Below are 15,002 nucleotides of genomic sequence, written 5' to 3' on the forward strand. Positions count from 1 at the left end.
AATCACTGTATTGTACACTTGTAACATATAATATTGTACCTCAACTATACTTCAGTTTAAAAACGTTGTTTCAGAAGAAGGTAACAAAATCAGAGATGTGAAATTATTCTAGAAGATAAAATAGAAGATGGCTGTTTAGAGAACTATAAATAGAGTCACACTATTGTAGTTCTGAACACAGAGGGTAACTTTAAATTTAAATTCTGGAGAATTCAAACATTTTATGCAAGGAAAGGTCAATATTTTTATTTTACTTCCTGAAAATTGCTTTTATCTGTGTTTTTGACACAGTGAAAACACCACAATAACAAGTTCTGACTGCTAGCTTTCATGACTACACTGTGTATGTGGTCATGAAACAATTCGTGTACCATTCCTTTTAGATACAGAACAAAGGATACATGGCACCTTGGATGGAATCTGCAGCCTCAAAGAAAGATGCCTGAGTTTGGGTAACTTTATCAGTAAATAGAGACTCCTATTAGCTTGTCCATCTGTACCTTTTTAATCCCTTTAGGTATATATATAGCAAAGGAGTTGCCATGTTTGCTTTAGACACAACTGTAAGGGTAAAGAGAAAACGGTCACAGAAGCTCTTTGATTTTTCTGGCTATCCTATCTAAACAATGGCCTGCTTCCTCAAAGGAGACTCCATATATATGAAAGCCAAACTAACCTATCAAGGACCTCTGACTTCAATCCTTTTTACTTTTCTTCTTGTTATTTCATGATATTTTCTACCTTTTTTTTTTTTAACTTAAATATTTTGGGGGGAATTCCCTGGCGGTCCAGTGGTTAGGACTCCATGCTCTCACTGCCGAGGGCCCAGGTTTGATCCCTGGTCAGGGAACTGAAATCCCATAAGCCACGCAGCACAGCCAAATATATATATATTTTTGAATAGGGAATGTTTCCACAGTATTAAATTCTAAAGGGGAAAACAGTACTAAGTGAAACATAATACTACCCTTGTATCCAAACCACGTAGGCCTCTTCTCCAGAAGCAACCACTATCACCAGTTTCTGGTGTGTGTTTCCAAGATATTTTATGTGTATGTGAATATATAAAAACATACACTCATACACACATTTTTTAAAAAGTACACACCTACACATACTATAGTATTCCTTTTATATTGTTACGCACCTTGCCTTTTTAACTTGACATCTCAGATCATACCACAATAGTTCCTATAAAATTGCTACATTAAAAAAAAAATGAAGCATAGCATTTTGTTACATAGATGTCTTTATCTAAATGGTTCCTTCATTTCTGACATTTAAGTTATTTTTAGGTTTTTTAAATTATGAATTCTGTTACAATGGCTATCACTACATGATGATGATTTTTATATATGTATATCTAGGAACTACAGGTTTAAATGTATGTGCATTTCTCTGGTTTTCTCTTACTGCTATGTTTTTCTGTTTCAGTGATGTCCACTCATATATTTATTATTTCCTCCTCTCTGCTTTCTTTGATTTAAATTTGTGTGCTTTTTTTCCCCACTTTTTAAGATAGAAGCTTAGATGATTGATTTTGAATATTTTTTTCTAATTAAAGCATTTAGAGCTATGGATTGCCCTTCAAACACTCCTTTAGCTGCATCCTAAATTTTTCATATGTTGTGTTTTTATTATTATTTCAAAACATTTTATGATTTTCCTGTAATTTCTTATTTGACATATGTGTTATTTAGAAATATGTTGTTTTAAATGTCAGTACTTGGGGCTTTTTGAGATATCTTTGTGTGATTGCTTTCTAATTTGATTTGGTTTTGGTCACAACACAAACTGTATATTTTCAGTCTTTTAAAATTTGTGACTTCTCAAAATTCATTGAGACATAGCATATGAATTGGTGGATGTTCCTTCTGTACTTGAAAAGAATGTATATCCTGCAGTTTATGGGTTTACGCTGCTTAACAGTTAATTAGGTCAATTTGGTTTTTCAAGTTATCTATTTCATTTATTGTCTAATTTTCCTATCAAATACTAACAAAGGGATATTAAAATCTCTAATTATGACTGTGAGTTTGTCTATATCTTTATTTCTGCCAGTATTTAGAAATTTATTTTGAAGCTCTCTTAAGAGTTGGATACATGTTTACCATTGTTATGTCATCTTAATGAATTGATCTTTTATTATTATGAAATGTCTTTATCTCTGATAATATTCCCTGTTCTGAAGTCTATTTTGTCTGATCTGAATATAACCAATTTAGCTTTCTTATGTTTAATGCTTGCATGGTATGTTTTTTTCTGTTCTTTTACTGTTAATCTATCTGTATTTTTATGTTTAATGTGTGCTCCTCGTAAGTATTGGTCCTTGTGTTTTTTATTGTCAGACAGTTTCTGACTTTTAATGGGAATGTTTTGTCCACTTATATTTAATTTAACTTTGAATAAGCCTTTGGTTAAACCTACCATCTTGCTATTTGTTTTCTTTTAAGACATGCTTAAAAGGTCTTTTCTCTGTGGTTTTTTTTTTTTTTTTTTTTGCTACCTTCCCTGCCTTTTGAATTAATTCATAGTTTTTAATATGTGATTTTTTTCCTCTTTCAGCTTATTAGCCATATCTTTTATATTATTATTTTCAGTGTTTACTCTAGGGTTTATAATTTAATCTTTAGGTTATCACATCTGCCTTCAAATAATATACGACATCACATATAATTTTACACCCCCACCATTCTTTGTTTTTGTTAAATTTTATTTATATCATATTATAAATCAACTTTACAATGTTCAAAGAAATAAAGATATGAAAGAAAATATATTTTGTATTTACCCATACATTTTTCATTTCCCATGCTCTTCATTCTTCACTTAGATCTGGTATTGTCCTTCAGCCTGAAGAACTTTCTTTAACATTTCTTATAGTGCAAGTCTTCTGAAAACAAATTCTCTGAGCTTTTGTTTGTCTGGGATATGAAATTCTTAGAAAAACATCTTAATCAAACTGCAGATTTTAGACAACACCCTTGATGCTTCTAGATAAAATACCCAGTTTACTTGTTTTCCTTTACCCCCCTTTCTTCCTAGCTCCCTTTGAAGCCAAATGTTTCATTTCTAAATTACAAGATGACTCTAACCATCACATGATTTGGAAAATGAGTTTCATTAACTCTCTCCAGACTACTTCACTTCATAGCCTCTCTCCTCTTTTTATCATTCCTATTATTAGGAATACCAATCCATGTGAAATTCAATGTAGGTGACCTGCTTAAAAGGTCTCTAGTCTCATCGACTTTGAAGATTTGGTCTGGTGGACCCAGCCATCTCATTGCACTACAGTCTGCCCTCTGTATCTGTGGGTTCTGCATCAGTGGATTCAACCAACCACAGATTGAAAATGTTCGAAAAAAATTCCAGAAAGCTCTACAAAGCAAAACTTAAATTTTCCACACACTGCAACTATGCAATACTATGCCATTTTATATGAGACTTGAGCATCCGTGGACTTTTGTATCCACGGGGGACCTGGAACCATACCCCCTTCCCCCGTGGATACTGAGGGATGACTGTATAGGCCTTTTTAAGAAGAGGGAACACTAGGGCATGAAAAGGCACTCTGTAAGACTAGTAGAAGTGTATTTTAAAATTTCCTGTAAAATTGTCTGCAGTGATTAAAAGTTCTATTCTTGTACATGAGCAGTTGAGGCCTTAAAGGAAATTTAAGGGAGGAGTTTTCAAGTTACACAATATTCATTTTCCTATTTTATAGTTAATATCTTTTATCTCTTGCTGTCAAGAAATAACTTTAGCAGAAGTATATACTAACCAATTTTATCTCCATCAACTTTAGGAGACTGTTCTTCAACTGCCAGTCTTCTCTCACTGTATATTCAATCTATCAGCAAAAGCTGTCAGGTTTACCTCCAAAATATATCCCAAATCTGACCATTTTTCTTCACCTCTAGTGCCCTCCCTTAGTAAAAATATTTTGATCTCTTATCTAGACGTCTCTAACAGCCTCTTAACTTGTCTCTTTGCTTTTACTCTTACCTCCTAAAAGTCTATCTTTACACATCAGCCAAGTCATCATTTTAAAATCAAAGTCAGATCATATTACTTCTTTGCTCAAAACCCTTTAATGGTTTCCCTTCATGCTTAAAATAGCAGCCTGTCTTCATCATGGTGTACAGTGCTCTGCATAGTCTGGTTCTACCTCTCAATGCCCTGCCATTTTACCCCTCACTGATTCTGCTCCAGACACATTGGCTTTTCCTTGAACATGCCGAGCATGCTGCATTTTCTGGGCTTTATTCTTATTGTTTCTTCTGTATGAATGTTCTCCCAGGTATTCTCAAAGTGTTGGCATCCTCTATTTACTCAAGCCTCTTCTCAGAGCCATATCACAGAGCACTTCTAAAGTAGCAACTCTCCCACATTGCCCCCTTGCTAGCATAATTACCTATCTCTTTGTCCCTAATAAATGAAGAGAGACATCAAGAATATGTCAGGCTAAGTGAGGATTTCCAGCAGAAGCCCCTTTCTGATCATGTATGAAGTGCACATATACATTTGTTGTGTGTGCGTTTTATGCTTCTTAACGAATTAGTTCATTACCTAATGTACATTATGAATTATATTACTGACAAAATTACTAGAAAACTTAGCCAGTTATTAGGAAAGTTATCAGAAAACTTTATAACCTACCTATAGTGAATGTGTATCCCTGCAATATAGAATACATTATTTATGGTTTCATTGTTTCCACCCTTGTTTTTCCCTCTTTTGTTTCACATTTAATTTATGTTCTGCTGTTACATAATGTATTTTTTTTCCAGCTGTCTTAAATTCTTTCTGGATCAAGGTAGAATATAAATAAATAAACCCAGATGTTATAGCATTGCCCACAGAAATTTAAGTTGGTAGAAATGCCAAATAAAATGAGATGAGTTCTGTCTTCTGTATAGTCACTGTTTTTAGTTCAACAGAAAAAATACATAGGGACATTGATAAATTTTAATATATGAACTTATGGGAGAGAATTTGTTTTTTTTAGGGTAGAGAGCATCTGTGGGATAGTGTGTCTAGCATATCTCTTTTGGAAATTTTTTCCCCATTCATATGTTTAACACTTTTGGTCCTGGATATGTACTTCAGGGATTATTTGCCCAAGCTTGGACACAGTTCCTTACCTACCAAGGCAAAGTTAATTTGTCCAGGGATAGACACGTGACTCATTAGTTAGGTCAATGAGAACCTTCCCTAATAATTTTGCGTTTAGGACTAAAACACTATGATTTTTTTTTAAACATCTTTATTGGGGTATAATTGCTTTACAGTGGTGTGTTAGTTTCTGCTTTATAACAAAGTGAATCAGTTATACATATACATATGTTCCCATATGTCTTCCCTCTTGTGTCTCCCTCCCTCCCACCCTCCCTATCCCACCCCTCCAGGCTGTCACAAAGCACCGAGCCAATATCCCTGAGCCATGCGGCTGCTTCCCACTAGCTATCTACCTTCCTACGTTTGTTAGTGTGTATATGTCCATGACTCTCTCTCGCCCTGTCACAGCTCACCCTTGCCCCTCCCCATAACCTCAAGTCTGTTATCCAGTAGGTCTGCGTCTTTATTCCTGTCTTACCCCTAAGTTCTTCATGACATTTTTTTTTTCTTAAATTCCATATATATGTGTTAGCATACGGTATTAGTCTTTTTCTTTCTGACTTACTTCACTCTGTATGACAGACTCTAGGTCTATCCACCTCATTACAAATAGCTCAATTTCGTTTCTTTTTATGGCTGAGTAATATTCCATTGTATATATGTGCCACATCTTCTTTATCCATTCATCTGATGATGGGTACTTAGGTTGTTTCCATCTCCGGGCTATTGTAAATAGAGCTGCAATGAACATTTTGGTACATGACTCTTTTTGAATTTTGGTTTTCTCAGGGTATATGCCCAGTAGTGGGATTGCTGGGTCATATGGTAGTTCTATTTGTAGTTTTTTAAGGAACCTCCATACTGTTCTCCATAGTGGCTGAACCAATTCACATTCCCACCAGCAGTGCAAGAGTGTTCCCTTTTCTCCACACCCTCTCCAGCATTTATTGTTTCTAGATTTTTTGATGATGGCCATTCTGACTGGTGTGAGATGATATCTCATTGTAGTTTTGATTTGCATTTCTCTAATGATTAATGATGTTGAGCATTCTTTCATGTGTTTGTTGGCAGTCTGTATATCTTTTTTGGAGAAATGTCTATTTAGTTCTTCTGCCCATTTTTGGATTGGGTTGTTTGTTTTTTTGTTATTGAGCTGCATGAGCTGCTTGTAAATTTTGGAGATTAATCCTTTGTCGGTTGCTTCATTTGCAAATATTTTCTCCCATTCTGAGGGTTGTCTTTTGGTCTTGTTTCTGGTTTCCTTTGCTGTGCAAAAACTTTGAAGTTTCATTAGGTCCCATTTGTTTATTTTTGTTTTTATTTCCATTACTCTAGGAGGTGGGTCAAAAAGGATCTTGCTGTGATTTATGTCATAGAGTGTTCTGCCTATGTTTTCCTCTAAGAGTTTGATAGTTTATGGCCTTACATTTAGGTCTTGAATCCATTTTGAGCTTATTTTTGTGTATGGTGTTAGGGAGTGATCTAAACTCATACTTTTACATGTACCTGTCCAGTTTACCCAGCACCACTTATTGAAGAGGCTGTCCTTTCTCCACTGTACATTCCTGCCACCTTTATCAAAGATAAGGTGTCCATATGTGCGTGGGTTTATCTCTGGGCTTTCTATCCTGTTCCATTGATCTATCTTTCTGTTTTTGTAAAACACTATGATTGAAGCTCTGAAATGTACAACTCTCTAGCTCTAGGCAGCCATGTTTCTCTTTATGTGGAAAAAGGCAGACTTGCAGTGATGTTTGAAAACTAAGCTGGCCTGTGGAAATAGATATAAGAAAGAACCTTTACAAGTTTCAACTGTATCTTTATCCTTCATTTTGTACTTCTTCCTTGTACAGTTTTGCTAAGCCAGTTCAAGATAGTTTTGGTCGCTTGTAACCAGAAGAGTCCTAACTGATAGAGTTAGTTATAGGCAAGGTGAGTAATAGGAAGTACATGTGGGAAAAGAATCCATATCCTGGGAATTCCCCAGTGGTCCAGTGGTTAATTCCACACTCTCACTGCTGAGGACCCTGGTTCAGCCCCTGGTCAGGGAGCTAGGATCCCACAAGATGCACAACGCAGCCAAAAAAAAAATGAATTCATATCCTTACCCTGAACTACCTGAACATGAGAGTCTGCCCAAATACAGAAAGCTGTTATTCCTAGAATTAAATTGTGAAGATATGCAAATTGATGAGTATTTAAGAATATGTAACACTTCTCATTAAAACACTTTTCTCCAAACTTAGCCTGTTTGGGGTTTTTTGTTTAATATTATTATTTCAGAATCTCATGCCTATGCTTTTATAGGCAGGAATGAAATCAGAGATAATAGTAACATTAGGCTATATTCGGTCATTTCGATGAAAAAACCCTTGGAATAAAAAGAAGTTTTGTGTAATGTACCTTGTATCATGTGACTGAATGTTAGCCAAGTCCCCAGGGACAAAGCTTTTATCACTGGCAGAGTGTAGCAGCAAAAACTTTTGTCTTATGTTGCAATCAGCACTTCGTGTTTAATGTTTTAAAATATTTGGCAAATACAACAGAAGAAAGGTTGTAGATGTTACCTTTAATTGGACTTTAAAAATTAATACAGTGAAACAGTGTTCTGATTTTTGCCCTTTGCCATTGACCATATCTGGTCTATCGAGGGTACTTTTCTCAGCTCTATTTTGTTCTTAATGAAGGTAGTGGTATTAAGAAGAAATTATTTGCTCTAAATGGTACTGTGATCAGTTGCATTTTTAGTGGGTTTTTTTCTGTGTATATAATCTATGTACAATAATATTGATATATAATGGTTATTTATATACGAGAGGGATTATTCCAATAAACATAATCTCATTTCCACCAATAATCTCAATTTTCTCCCCAAAGATGCTAGATGCAGAATAACTGGTTTAGTTTTTATCTGCTCTTCTGAAGCCCTTGCCAATTTCTAATGGATGTACAAATGAAACATCAAAACAGAGAATGCAAAGTAGTCTAGATAACCAACAAAGCAAAAATTAATTTTTCAGTTTTTTAATTAACTAAAGTCAAAACGCATATTTCCTCAAGCTTCAGAATTAGATTGATGCCATCACAAGGTAAAAGAGGGTCTTTCATGGGAACTAATAACTTTTGACTTCTCTGGGATTAATGTTCCAAGCCACCAGTCTATGCCACAGCCAGCTCCATTGAGAAAGTTCTTCTACCCTTTAGGTGCTCTTATGATTTCTACCAAGACAGAAGTCTAGGAAATGAACCACTCTTTTCCCAGTATATCTTGACTAGGAATTTTTTGGCAGCACCAACAGAATCTGTGCAAAGATCTTTGCTGGTCAAGCCCTCTACACTTAACTGAATCCTCAACTTAAACAAGTCCTACTGAATTTGCATCTGGAACCTAGAGCATCTGGTGGGCATAATTAGAAAAGTAGAACTAAGTAAAAATCATTACTCCTCTCTTTAATAGCTATTTAACCTTGAAAAAATTATTTAGCTTCTTGGTCTTTTCTGGTCTACCATAAAATGTTGTTATGAGATATTATATCCGAAGTATCTTCTATAGTACCAGCCATTTTTCGTTTCCCTAACATTCCTTATTTCACCATGTTCCATATTTATATCTTCATTGTTCATGAGCCCAAATACTATCCCCGTAAACTCCTTTCTTTTACTGTAAACTGTCATTCATGTAATGCTCTGTGCGTAGTCTTATGATCTTTCGCTGCTTTTGCTCCTCCTCATCCCTTCCATTGTGCCTGGTGGAACTGGTCCTATGAGAAAAAATTACCTTAGGTCCTCAGGCTTTTCTCGGAATTATTCTGGTACTGGCTTCTATTTGGAGCTACACCAAGAATTTGACTATCCCTGAATACACTCTAGAGTGGAAACTCTTTGTCTTCTTCATTATATATCCATATGTGTGAGACATTGGTTACTCAGTATTGTTCAGGTTGGTTTTTGTTGCTTATAATTCATCATTCCTCTATTCTCTGCTAAAAATAATCTCCTATGGCACAACTATCTTTCAACAATATGACTATCTTGCTTTCTTGTGGTCTTCTACCAGTCTCCAAGTTACTTTTCCATATTCTGTGCTAGATGCCATCACTAGACTCAATGAAATGTTCTGTCTGATAACATAGTCACATAGTTTCTTGACATCCTTCTATATCTTGATGACTCTATCCCTGAAATCTTATCTGTTATTGTACAAAATCTGGAGATATTGTATAAGAAGTGAATTATTTGCTACATGTATTCCATCTCAGTGTACCCAGGTGAAAGTCTTAACGGTTGCCCTGCACAACATACCAGGAATCACTGATCACTAGTTTTGTCCTTATTGACAGACAACCAGTCAGTGAGTGAATCAGCTCTAGAGTCTCATCCTTAGAGTATGCTTTGTAGGGCCACTTATGTCACCAATTCTCTTAGGTTGGGTCCCCTAGAAGCAGAGCTCAAGAAAGAGATTCTTGTGCAGTGATCTAGTAAGAAGATACTCTTCAAAAGAAAGTAAGGAAAGCAGGAATGAACAGAAGCTAGACAAAGATGTGGTTTCAGAAGTCTAGCGTCATTTTGACCCCATGGGGCGCTCTGGAGAATGAATGGTACCACAAAATTATCCTCTTATGGGACAACCCCTCTGTGGGACCAAGATGTGATGACTTGGCTTTTGTAGCCCTGTATTTGTTACTCAACTGTTGTGGGCCACCCCTAGTTAGTTGACTCATATCACAGATATACTGTGTAAAGAGACTGTCATTAACAAAGGGTAAGATTGGCAATCACTAATTTTAATTAGGTTCCTAGTATTCCGATGTAGGATTATACCTATATTTTGTTTAGCAAGAGTCCTAATTATTAGACATTTTGATTGTTTTCATTTTTTCTATTGTAAACCAGATGAAGATTAACATATTCTCTAAATAATTGAGATGTGCAATTTTTTAAAAAGCAATAACAAGATAATTGGAAAAATATGAAAAAAACCTAGACTCATCAGCTTTTTATTGTGTAATACCTATATAATTTAAGGATGAAATTTGAGTTAAGTTTTGGATTAAAAGATGAAAATATGTTAAAGTTGTTACATAGATATAGAGATGAGAAATGGAAATTAAAATGGAACCAAAAACTATGCAAGGAAAATTTTGATAAGAAAGAGTAGAAGTTTACATTTGTTAGAGAATGAATATAGTTCTTATTTTTAGGTACCTGCATACATTTGCTAATCTCTTAACAAATGTATTGACATACAAGACTTGGCAGAAAAGCAGGTTGAGAGATCTTCTTATTGGTTTAAGCAGGTGAAATTGGACCTATATGCCATAATTAGACCATAATAAGTAATTTAAGAATATGTATACACCCATAAATGAGAAAGAGGCAGCATCAAAAAATGGTCCAAAAATATATAAGTGAAGGGGAATGCATTGAAGAAGAAGAAGAAGGAGAAGAAAAAAAGTTGTATGTAAAGGTAACACTAAGGATTTAGGTAAAGGAAGAATTAAAGAAAAAAATGATTGCTTTCTTCCAAGATTATTGTGAACATATCACAAGATACTCATTATTCATGCAGGGAAAATTCAATATTTAGAAAAGAGAATAAATTAGTATAAGATGGAAATAGATAACTAAAATGCCTGAGATAGTTAATTCTTGAAAAAATACATCTTAGCTATAAAGATACTTAGATAACTGTATAAACAAAAAACATAAATATTTTCATAAAAGCAGTTGCCCCTAAGAGAGAGAAAGAGGTGTGCAATTGGAAAGATGTATATAGATAGCTGCTAAGGTTACTGGGGATGGCATTTTTTAATCTGTGTGGTGGGTACACACATGTTGTTTTTAATATTATGTTTTCAAAACACACTTAGAGAAGTCTGACATATTTCCTCAAAAAAATAAAATTAAAAATATGTTTTAATACATCAAAAAGAATTTTAAATAATCAATAAATTAAAAAGAAATTACAGAACTTCCCTGGTGGCACAGTGGTTAAGAATCCGCCTGCCAGTGCTGGGGCTGGGGACACAGGTTCAACCCCTGGTCCAGGAAGATCCCACATGCTGCGGAACAACTAAGCCCATGCACCACAACTACTGAGCCTGTGCCCTAGAGTCCGCACGCCACAACTACTGAAGCCTGCGCACTCTAGGGCCCGCATGCCACAACTACTGAGCCCGCATGCTGCAACTACTGAAGCCCACACGCCTAGAGCCCATGCTCCTCAACAAGAGAAGCCACTGCAATCAGAAGCCTGCACACCGCAACAGAGTAGCCCCCACTTGCAGCAACGAAGAGCCAACGCAGCCAAAAAAATTTTTTTAATTAAAAAAAAAAAGAAATTACAGTTGTAAATGTAAGGAGGAACAATAGTTTTGTTCAATTCACATGAACCATATTGATCTTGGTTCAACTTATCAATTCCAAAATACTTAAAATAGAAGCATTCTATTAATCTTTATTCATATAATATAACAACATTATCATGGTAGATTGGTATCTAAAATTTAAACAACTCATTACATAACAACAGAATTTGGAATAAGATATCTTTGTAAGTTTACATCATGGATGTGAGAATAGCAGAGTGAGGCTTCCATGCCATTAGACTGCATTTATGAAAAACATAGCAATTGCAGGAGGATAGAAAATTGTCAGTAAAAGCATTGTTATTCTGCTGAGAAACAATCATAATAGTAATTTAGTGCTAATATTAAAAAAAGAAAACCAGTGACCCTGAGCATGATTCTGTTTTTAGTCCACCATCAGCCACTCCTAAAATAATGAAACAAATATTAAGTGGCAAAAAAGTGGTATGTTCTTAAGAATGCAGCAAGACTATAAACATTGAACAGCCTTAGAATCTAAAAACATAAAGCGTAGAAGAACTTTATTAATGATTTATAAAAGAGGATACACATCATGTTAATTAAATTTACAGATGATGCTAAATTGGATAGTGTTGAAAAAACCAGTGAGGGCAGATAAAAGGGACCTAAAGTGGTTAGAAATATGGGCAGGAAATGAAATGTGATTCAACCTGGAAAAATGTAGCTAATACATCTGGGGGAAAATAATCAGAAACACAGCCATTCAATTGGCAGGATATACAGTACTTGGAAAGCAGTAATACCAAGAGACTTTGAGATGATAGTGGGTAGCAAATTATATATGATCTAGTAATGTAATACGACAGTAAAATCAGTCAATGAGATTTTAGTCTGTATATGCAAAAGCTTCACATTGTATGGCTGGAAGATAAAAGTTATTTAAATGGTACTGCTGAGATCACAACGAGAATACCAGTTTAGGGCATAAATACCTCAAATAAATAAATTGAGTAGTGTTCAAACTGGAAAATAAATATACAACGGGCTTCAGACTTTAACTTGTCAGAGAAGATTAAAATAACAAAACATACAAGATTTGTCTATCTCTGACTGAGTCCAATTTTGATAACATTTCACAAATATTTGATATATATTTATATCTTTCAAATATAAACATAATGGAAGCCAAGTCATTTTGAAAGGTAGAATAAGGGGTTTATAGTCAAGTAATGGGATGAAATTAAGTAACGGAAATTTAAGACTGAATTGGTGATATGTTTCCTGACAGTGAAATCTATTAGTCTCTGGAATGGATTCCCTAGAGAGATGAGGGGAAGTTCCATTGCTCTAGTCATTGGACTAGATCAAGGCTTGGACAACACATTATTTAAAAAAAAAAAAAGTAAAAACTAATTCAATCAGTTTGCATTGGCAGGACTGCTCACAATAACAATGTTGGGTCTCATCCAATCGTCTTAGATGGCCTCAGACTTCTCTGACATGTTATGTCCTATCATTAAGGAGCTGCATGTTACTTTTTTAATGAATGATTTCTAAAAGACAAAATTCATATTTTCCAGCTCATGGACTTCAATTTCCTGGATAATTATTTTTTTCTTCCAAGTCATAGGAGTGCTAGAAAACACCCCTCCTTTTCCCTATTGATGAGCTTTGGCCTTAAATATTCCAAGCCTTTCGGAACAAATCAGGTGAGGTAGCTGAACTCTGAAGTCTCTCTTATACCAGTGCATTGAAAACATATTTTTACTGCAGTTTTGCAACCACAACTATGCAGTATATAAAAATTCATTCACTTCCTTTTCTCGGTTAATCCACACAGAGATTTTTACCAGATGGTGTCCTGGAGGTACTATTTACTTTTAGCAAGCAATATAACTGAGTTTGAAAAATATAAAGTATGCACTTCATCCCAACATTAAAACATTCTGTCAGTTTTACTTTTAAGTTATGTAGGCTAAAGTTTGTCTATAATTTTGTTCTGTGTCCCCACTGAGTGAAATGAATGTGGAAGAATTCTTTTAAATGATAATCAATTTTAAACCAAAGTGTGATTCTTCTAAGTAAAAACAAAAACAAATTAAAATTATGTACCAGACTTTGAGGTAAACTTTATATATATGCATATATTTATGTTTTAAGGTATGTATATACACTATATATTTTACATTATTAGTTCTTGTTATCATCTCTGTAGAAAGTAAAGAAAACAGAGACTTCTGTCCTTGAAGTGCTTAACAGAATAGCTGGAGAGAAATATGTGAGAAGTAAATATAGGTGTTATAGATAAATATTAGTAATTTTGTAAAAGCATTTAAATGGAATTGTGCAAATTATGTAGAAGGTGACAAATAGATTGATTCAGTGGGGTGGAGAATCTGTTGAGGTTTAATAAGAAATGAGCTGGTGAAATGGGACTACAGAGTTAGAATAGACATAGTGTATTAGGGTTCTCCAGAGAAACAGAACTAATAGGATCGAGAGATAGAGAGAGAGAGAGGAAGGGATGGAGGGGGAGAGAGAAAGAAAGGAGGGAGGAAGGGAGGAAGGAAGGAAGACAAAGGGAAGGAGGAAGGGAAGGCAAGGAAAGGGAAGGAGGTCTAGATCACCTATCTATCTATATATCATGATTATGGAGGCTGGTGAGTCTAAAATCTGCAGAGTTGATGTTTTAGTTCAAAGGCCATCAGACAGGAAGACCAGATATTACAGTTTGGTCATAAGCCACAGTATAAATAGAGACTACTAATTTGAGTTTAAAGATATATATCAGTCTGGCTATTTAATAGTTGTTAAATGGAAATGGGGAAGTTGAGAAGATTATTTTGCTTTATTTGGTTTCTAAAAAAGATTTCTTTTGTCTACCTCTGAAAAAACAATTTTGAAAACCACAATTTTATTCCACTTTACTCTTAAATATATTAAAAATATTTTTGAGGGAAATAAATGATCAGTTCTGATTTTGGTATAATTAAAACATATGCAGTATAATATGTCATGTAGAGGTGAGTTACAAATATTACATAAGTTCAGGTGAGTTGAAAACTGCCTGGTTTTTCTTCTTGACTGAGTAAATAGTATTGCTCTAGGAAAGCAGCTCTTCTAACATCACAGAATTAGGATACTTATTTTTTAGTTTTGAGGTGTTTACATATATTTTGTTATAAACAAAATTCAAAAGTCCCTAATACAACTAGGTGAGAAAAAATAGCCCCACATAAGTTAGAGATAAATCTTGACTTTAGAACAATTCACACTTCTAAACAACACGCCTTAAATTTAATCATAGATGTAGAATTCACTTACATAAATAGAATTCATATGTTTGTATATTACTAACATAAGACAGTTCTGAGCAATTGTTGTATGGTAGCTTGCTGGGTAGCAGACAGTTCAACTTGCAGAGTTTTTACTTAGCTGTATTTACTCTTTGTGTTGCCTTTTGCTGGAACTTCCAGCTTCTTCCATGAACCTGTAAGAGGTTCCTTAGATGCCAATATTAAGAAAGGGCAGGAGTCTGAGTGGGAGGAATCT

The 15,002-nt window shown here is 34.7% G+C and overlaps 1 long non-coding RNA gene across 1 annotated transcript in view; it reads right to left on the reverse strand.

Moving 5' to 3' along the window:
* The window catches only part of LOC137214546 (uncharacterized), a 143,254-nt gene that overhangs the window by 24,146 nt on the left and 104,106 nt on the right, over window positions 1-15,002 (reverse strand). The window lies entirely within an intron of this gene.

Source organism: Pseudorca crassidens, chromosome 20 (assembly GCF_039906515.1).
Source record: "Pseudorca crassidens isolate mPseCra1 chromosome 20, mPseCra1.hap1, whole genome shotgun sequence".
Classification (NCBI taxonomy): Eukaryota; Metazoa; Chordata; class Mammalia; order Artiodactyla; family Delphinidae; genus Pseudorca; species Pseudorca crassidens.